Consider the following 8116-nt stretch of genomic DNA (forward strand, 5'->3'; position numbering starts at 1 on the left):
GGCACTGTAAGTGACATCAGCATTGAGTTGCAAAAGTTCTGGCTCAACAGAGCAGCACTTCTAAAAATGATTCACACACTAAGACAAAACCCAGTGGGGCAGCCATGCATCAGGTCTGAGCAGTAACAACCGTGTCAGTGAGGCGTGAAAGATACATTACATTGGTTGCCAGCTCATTTGCAGCAAGTCTAAAATACTGCTTCAACATTGCAGCATGAATTAATCTAAAAACATCAGCTTCCTCTCTATTTCTGCCTATGTTTTGGATTGGGAACCAATTCCAACCCCCACTCCATTTCTTCCTATGAGGAAGGGTGACCTTACGACAAGCACAAGGTACTAGGAATCAGACATATCTGGGTTCTGAATTTCTGATGTGCCACAAACTTCCCATGTGACCTTAGGCATGTTACTCCCCCACTCTGTGCCTCACTTTCTTGCTCAGGGTATGTCTATACTACAAAATTAGTTCGAATTTATAGAAGCCGGTTTTATAGAAATCGGTTGTATACAGCCGATTGTGTGTGTCCCCACATAAAATACTCTAAGTGCTCTAGTCGGCGGACCGCGTCCACAGTACCGAGGCTAGCATCGACTTCCGGAGCATTGCACTATGGGTAGCTATCCCACAGCTATCCCACAGTTCCCGCAGTCTCCGCCGCCCATTGGAATTCTGGGTTGAGATCCCAATGCCCGGATGATGCAAAACAGTGTCGCGGGAGGTTCTGGGTACATGTCGTCAGGCCCCTTCCCCTCCGTCACAGCAACGGCAGACAATAGATTCGCGCCTTTTTACCTGGGTTACCTGTGCAGACAACATACCACGGCAAGCATGGGGCCCGCTCAGCTCACCGTCACCATATGTCATCTGGGTGCCGGCAGACGTGGGACTGCATTGCTACACAGCAGCAGCAGCTAACTGCCTTTTGGCGGTAGATGGTGCAATAGACTGGTAGCTTTCATCGGTGATCTGGGTGCTGGCAGCTGTGGGGCTGCATTGCACCAGCCCCTTGCCTTTTGGCAGTAGATGGTGTATTACGACTGGTAACCGTCCTATTACAAGTTGGATCATCGCACATTAGCAGAGTCTTCCCTGAGCAGCAGATCGTGCAATAGGCCTGAAGGCCATCGTAATACACTAACTGCCAAGCGCCCAGTATTTGCTGCTAAGCACCCAGAAGTTGCTGAGGGCTATCAGTCATGCTGCACCGTCGTCTTAAGATGTAAAAAATAGATTTGTTCTGTATTCATTTGCTTCCCCCTCCCTCCGTCAAATCAACGGCCTGCTAAACCCAGGGTTTTCAGTTTAATCTTTGGGAGGACCATTCTGTGTGACAGTTGTTTGTGTTTCTCCCTGATGCACAGCCACCTTTCTTGATTTTAATTCCCTGTACCTGTACGCCATGTCGTCACTCGGCCCGCCCTCCCTCCTTCCCCTGGTCCGTCAGATACTAGTTTCGCGCCTTTTTTCAGACCAGGCGCCATAGCTAGCACTGGGATCATGGAGCCCGCTCAGATCACCGCGGCAATTATGAGCACTATGAACACCACGCGCATTGTCCTGGAGTATATGCAGAGCCAGGACATGCCAAGGCGAAACCCAGACCAGCCAAGGAGGCGATTGCAGCGCGGCGAAGAGAGTGATGAGGAAATTGACATGGACATAGACCTCTCACAAGGCACAGGCCCCAGCAATGTGGAAATCATGGTGTCACTGGGACAGGTTCATGGCGTGGAACGCCGATTCTGGGCCCGGGAAACAAGCACAGACTGGTGGGACCGCATCGTGCTGCAGGTGTGGGACGATTCCCAGTGGCTGCGAAACTTTTGCATGCATAAGGGCACTTTCATGGAACTTTGTGACTTGCTTTCCCCTGCCCTGAAACGCCAGAATACCAGGATGAGAGCAGCCCTCACAGTTGAGAAGCGAGTGGCGATAACCCTGTGGAAGCTTGCAACACCAGACAGCTACCAGTCAGTCGGGAATCAATTTGGAGTGGGCAAATCTACGGTGGGGGCTGCTGTGATCCAAGTTGCCAGGGCAATGAAAGACCTGGTGATATCAAGGGTAGTGACTCTGGGCAACGTGCAGGCAATAGTGGATGGTTTTGCTGAACTGGGATTCCCAAACTGTGGTGGGGCCATAGACGGAACCCATATCCCTATCTTGGCACCGGAGCACCAAGCCACCGAGTACATAAACCGCAAGGGGTACTTTTCAATACTGCTGCAAGCCCTGGTGGATCACAAGGGACATTTCACCAACATCAACGTGGGATGGCCGGGAAAGGTACATGATGCTCACGTCTTCAGGCACTCTGGTCTGTTTTGAAAGCTGGAGGAAGGGACTTTCTTCCCGGACCAGAAAGTAACCGTTGGGGATGCTGAAATGCCTATCGTGATCCTTGGGGACCCAGCCTACCCCTTAATGCCATGGCTCATGAAGCCGTACACAGGCAGCCTGGACAGTAGTCAGGACCTGTTCAACTATAGGCTGAGCAAGTGCCGAATGGTGGTGGAATGTGCATTTGGACGTTTAAAAGCGCGCTGGCGCAGCTTACTGACTCGCTCAGACCTCAGCGAAAAGAATATCCCCATTGTTATTGCTGCTTGCTGTGCGCTCCACAATATCTGTGAGAGTAAGGGGGAGACATTTATGGCGGGGTGAGAGGTTGAGGCAACTCGCCTGGCTGCTGATTACGCGCAGCCAGACACCAGGGCGGTTAGAGGAGCACAGCAGGGCGCGGTGTGCATCAGAGAAGCTTTGAAAACGAGTTTTGTGACTGGCCAGGCTACTGTGTGAAACTTCTGTTTGTTTCTCCTTGATGAACCCTCCAACCACACCCCGACCCGGTTCACTCTACTTCCCTGTAAACCAACCAACCCACCCTCCCCTCCCCACTTCGAGCACCGCTTGCAGAGGCAATAAAGTCATTGTTTTTTCACATTAATGCATTCTTTATTAATTCCTCACACAAGTAGGGGGATAATTGCCAAGGTAGCCTGGGATGGGTGGGGGAGGAGGGATGGAAAAGGACACACTGCATTTTAAAACTTTAACTCTTATTGAAGGCCAGCCTTCTGATGCTTGGGCGATCATCTGGGGTGGAGTGATGGGGTGGCCGGAGGCCCCCCCACCGTGTTCTTGGGCGTCTGGGTGAGAAGGCTATGGAACTTGGGGAGGAGGGCTGTTGGTTAAACAGGGGCTGTAGCGGCGGTCTCTGCTCCTGCTGCCTTTCCTGCAGCTCAACCATACGCTGGAGCATATCAGTTTGATGCTCCAGCAGACGGAGCATTGACTCTTGCCGTCTGTCTGCAAGCTGACGCCACCTATCATCTTCAGCCCGCCACTTGCTCTTCTCATCCCGCCATTCAGCCCGCCACCTCTCCTCTCGTTCATATTGTGCTTCTCTCATGTCCGACATTGACTGCCTCCACGCATTCTGCTGTGCTCTATCAGCGTGGGAGGACATCTGGAGCTCCGTGAACATATCGTCCCGCGTCCTCCGTTTTCTCTTTCTAATGTTCACTAGCCTCTGCGAAGGAGAAACATTTGCAGCTGGTGGAGGAGAAGGGAGAGGTGGTTAAAAAAGACACATTTTAGAGAACAATGGGTACACTCTTTCGTTACAAGGTCGCATTTTTCCTCTGCCTGTCGGTTTGGTATGAGAGATCACTCACGCAGTGCCAGGCAACATATTTCGGCTTGCAGGCAGCCATGGTAAGCCACAGTCTTTTGGCTTTTTTAACCTTCTTAACATGCGGGAAAGGTTTCAAACAGCAGCGCATTTCCCATATCAAGGATGAATTGGGTTGGCCATTTAAAATGGGTTTTCAATGTAAAAGGAGGGGCTGCGGTTTCCGGGTTAACATGCAGCACAAACCCAAATAAACCACCCCACACACACACACACCCGATTCTCTGGGATGATCACTTCACCCCTCCCCCCACCGCGTGGTTAACAGCAGGGAACATTTCTGTTCAGAAGAGCAGGAACGGGCACCTCTGAATGTCCCCTTAATAAAATCACCCCATTTCAACCAGGTGACCGTGAATGATATCACTCTCCTGAGGATAACAAAGAGAGATAAGGAATGGATATTGTCTGCATGCCAGCAAACACCGGGACCATACGCTGCCATGCCTTGTTATGCAATGATTCCAGACTACGTGCTACTGGCCTGGCATGGTAAAGTGTCCTACCATGGCGGACGGGATAAGGCAGCCCTCCCCAGAAACCTTTTGCAAAGGCTTTGGGAGTACATGAAGGAGAGCTTTCTGGAGATGTCCCTGGAGGATTTCCGCTCCATCCCCATACACGTTAACAGACTTTTCCAATAGATGTACTGGCCACGATTGCCAGGGCAAATTAATCATTAATCATTAAACACGCTTGCTTTTAAACCATGTGTAATATTTACAAAGGTACACTCACCAGAGGTCTCCTGTATGCCCTGAGGGTCTTGGGTGAGTTCGGGGGTTACTGGTTCCAGGTCCAGGGTGACAAACATATCCTGGCTGTTGGGGAAACCGGTTTCTCCACTTCCTTGCTGCTGTGAGCTACCTACAGTACCTCCATCCTCATCTTCCTCGTTCCCCGAACCCTCTTCCCTGTGTGTTTCTCCATTGACAGAGTCATAGCACACGGTTGGGGTAGTGGTGGCTGCACCCCCTAGAATGGCATGCAGCTCCGCGTAGAAGCAGCAAGTTTGCGGCTCTGCCCCGGACCTTCCATTTGCTTCTCTGGCTTTGTGGTAGGCTTGCTGTAGCTCCTTAATTTTCACGCGGCACTGCTGTGTGTCCCTGTTATGGCCCCAGTCCTTCATGGCCTTGGAGACCTTTTCTAATACTTTGCCATTTCTTTTACTGCTATGGAGTTCAGCTAGCACTGATTCGTCTCCCCATATGGCGAGCAGATCCCGTACCTCCCGTTCGGTCCATGCTGGAGCTCTTTTGAGATCCTGGGACTCCATCACGGTTACCTGTGCTGATGAGCTCTGCGTGGTTACCTGTGCTCTCCACGCTGGGCAAACAGGAAATGAAATTCAAACGTTCGCGGGTCTTTTCCTGTCTACCTGGTCAGTGCATCTGAGTTGAGAGTGCTGTCCAGAGCGGTCACAATGAAGCACTGTGGGATAGCTCCCGGAGGCCAATAACGTCGAATTCCGTCCACACTACCCCAATTCCGACCTGCAAAAGCCAATTTTATCGCTAATCCCCTCATCGAAGGTGGTGTAAAGAAACCGGTTTAAAGGGCCCTTTAAGTCGAAAGAAGGGGCTTCGTTGTGTGGACGTGTCCAGGCTTAATTCGATTTAACACTGCTAAAGTCGACCTAAACCCGTAGTGTAGACCAGGCCTCAGTAAAATGAGGAATTAGTACTTCTGGAATCAGTAGCAGCTGTTGGTCTCAGCCAGGTGGTGTGTGATTTTTGCATGTTTTACGATATTTCCTAGGTACCAAGTTGTGACGTTGTGCAGTCTATATGGTTTTATAAAAACTTGATAAGTCAATATAATGTAACTGAGACAGTTTTAGAGAAAATACGGTAATAAGTGAATGTAAGTAACTGGGATATGCCTCATGCAAAAGGTCTCTTGTAAGGTATCATTACAAAGCTTATAATCTACTGAGTGTGATCATCTGATTTGTATAAATGTACCACTCTTGTATCTAAAACTAGAAATATAAAATGTAACTCTGAGGGCCTATTGTAATTGTGTAAAGTGTGGACCATTAATGATGGTTTGGAATCTTGATGACTCCCATTGTCTGCAGATGGCTGTATTTACCTGTGAGTCTTCCTGTATATGTGTGTGCTGGCAAGTGAGTAATGAAGTCTTGCAGTGACATGTGATCATGTCACCTGAACTGGAATCCATCTTTAACCTGGTGCTTTCCCAGTGAGGGGGGGTGGAAACCCAGAGAGACAAAGAGTTCCCGTCTTATGCAAAAGATATATAAAGGGGGGAAGAGAAGAGAGAGGGGGAGAAGCCATCATGAAGAATCCCCTAGCTATCACCTGAGCTGCAACAAGAGCTGCACCAGGGGAAAGAATTGTGCCCAGGCCTGGAAGGTGTCCAGTCTGAGAAAAACTTACTGAAGCATCTCTGAGGGTGAGATTATCTGTATTCAGTTTGATTAGGCATAGATTTGCGCATTTTATTTTATTTTGCTTGTGACTTACTTTGTTCTGTCTGTTACTACTTTGAACCACTTAAATCCTACTGTCTGTATTTAATAAAATCACTTTCTATTTAGTAATTCACTCAGAGTATGTATTAATACCTGGGGGAGCAAACAACTGTGCATATCTCTCTATCAGTGTTATAGAGGGCGAACAATTTATGAGTTTGCCCTGCATAAGCTTTATGCAGGGTAAAACGGATTTATCTGGGTTTAGACCCCATTGGGAGTTGGGCACCTGAGTGCTAAGGACAAGCACACTACTGCGAGCTGTTTTCAGGTAAACTTGCAGCTTTGGGACAGGTGATTCAGACCCTGGATCTGTGTCTGAAGCCAGACAGGAGTGTCTGGCTCAGCAAGACAGGGTGCTGAAGTCCTGAGCTGGCAGGGAAAACAGGAGCAGGGGTAGTCTTTGCACATCTGGTGGCAGCTCCCAAGGGGGTTTCTGTGATCCCTTTGCACATCGGGTGGCAGCTCCCAGGGGGGTTTCTGTGATCCAACCCGTCACACCAAGTGAAGTTGTACAACCCTTTGATTTGCACTTACAGGGCTTGTTTCTTTGTATACCCCATGACGGTCTGATTATTTTCCTGAATAAGACTGCCGTACCAGTCTGTTTTGGAATGGGGAAGACAAATGTAAATGGCAGTCCATCTTCCATCTACTGGTGCTGATTAGAAACAGGCCAATAAGGCGGTGTTTGCAGCTGGATACAGATTTTGAGCAGTTTTAAGTCTGGATTCAGAATTCATATCTAATCAAGATTTGGATTCCCATTTGGATTTGATGGTGTCCAAAGCTCAAACTGCTTGAGACATTTCAGTGTCAATAGTGGAAATTTCAGGAGATCAGCTGCACTCTTGAGATTTTCACCAATCTGAACCAGATTCTGGAAACAGACCCCTTTCTGCATTTGTATCCAGCCTGGGACAAAACCCATAGGAGTAGCTGGAACCCAGTGTTCATATCTGCACCCCCAATAGATATTGAAAGGACTCGTATCTGAGGTTCCTGTTCTGGGCCATTACTGTGTCCAGTACCAGAGCGCTATTCCTTTAAAGGGGTAGTGTACAATCGGCTTTTGCAAATTTGGATCACTCACTACGTGTGCCATCTTCACAGGATTATTCACATACCAGGATTTGATTGGAAAGGGCTTCCCTCTAACTTTTGCAAGTCGATCGGTTTGGCATGGATCCTTTCAAACAGATCACCCTACCAAGCAGGCAGAGTATTCGTTATTTCACAAGCACCACAAAAGAAGTGCAGTAACTCATATTCCCCATTAGAGGTCACCCTAGCATAATAACTCATACAGAAACCATCACAAAGCCCCAGTAACAGGAGTAAGGGGTTCTCATGGAAGAGCTTACAACGTCAAAAGCAGTGGCTCCAGCTAAAGAGAGGGGTTTGTTAGGGGACTGTACTGAGTGAGCACTGCTTCTATATGCAACAATTGCAGTCCCAAACCCAAATGCCTGCCTAACAATTCAGATAACAACTCTCGTTAGATCTGCAGAGAGAGCTGATGTTTTACAGCAGTGCTTAAATCTGAAACAAACTGGTACTGCAGCCGGCCCACAGAGGAGTATGAGTCAGCCTTCGCCCTCAGACTAACAGAGCTGGCTGGTTTAGCACACGCGGCAGCAAGTTGTGGTTTTAGCTGTAGAGGCCTTGTGTTCAGTCCCTGCAGAGGGCAGTAGAGCACACACCCATCAAGGTATGGTTATGGCCTCATCACTGCATGATCCTAGCACATGGTCACCACTGCTTAGGATGACCAGATATAGGGTTACCATATTTCAACAAGCAAAAAAGAGGACGGGAGGAGCCCTGCCCTAGCCCCGCCCCTGCCCCTCCCACTTCCCGCCCCCCCAGAACCCCCAACCCTCCCCCCGTTCCTTGTCCCCTGACTGCCCCCTCCTGGGAC

This window comes from Trachemys scripta, chromosome 9 (genome assembly GCF_013100865.1).
Source record: "Trachemys scripta elegans isolate TJP31775 chromosome 9, CAS_Tse_1.0, whole genome shotgun sequence".
Classification (NCBI taxonomy): domain Eukaryota; kingdom Metazoa; phylum Chordata; order Testudines; family Emydidae; genus Trachemys; species Trachemys scripta.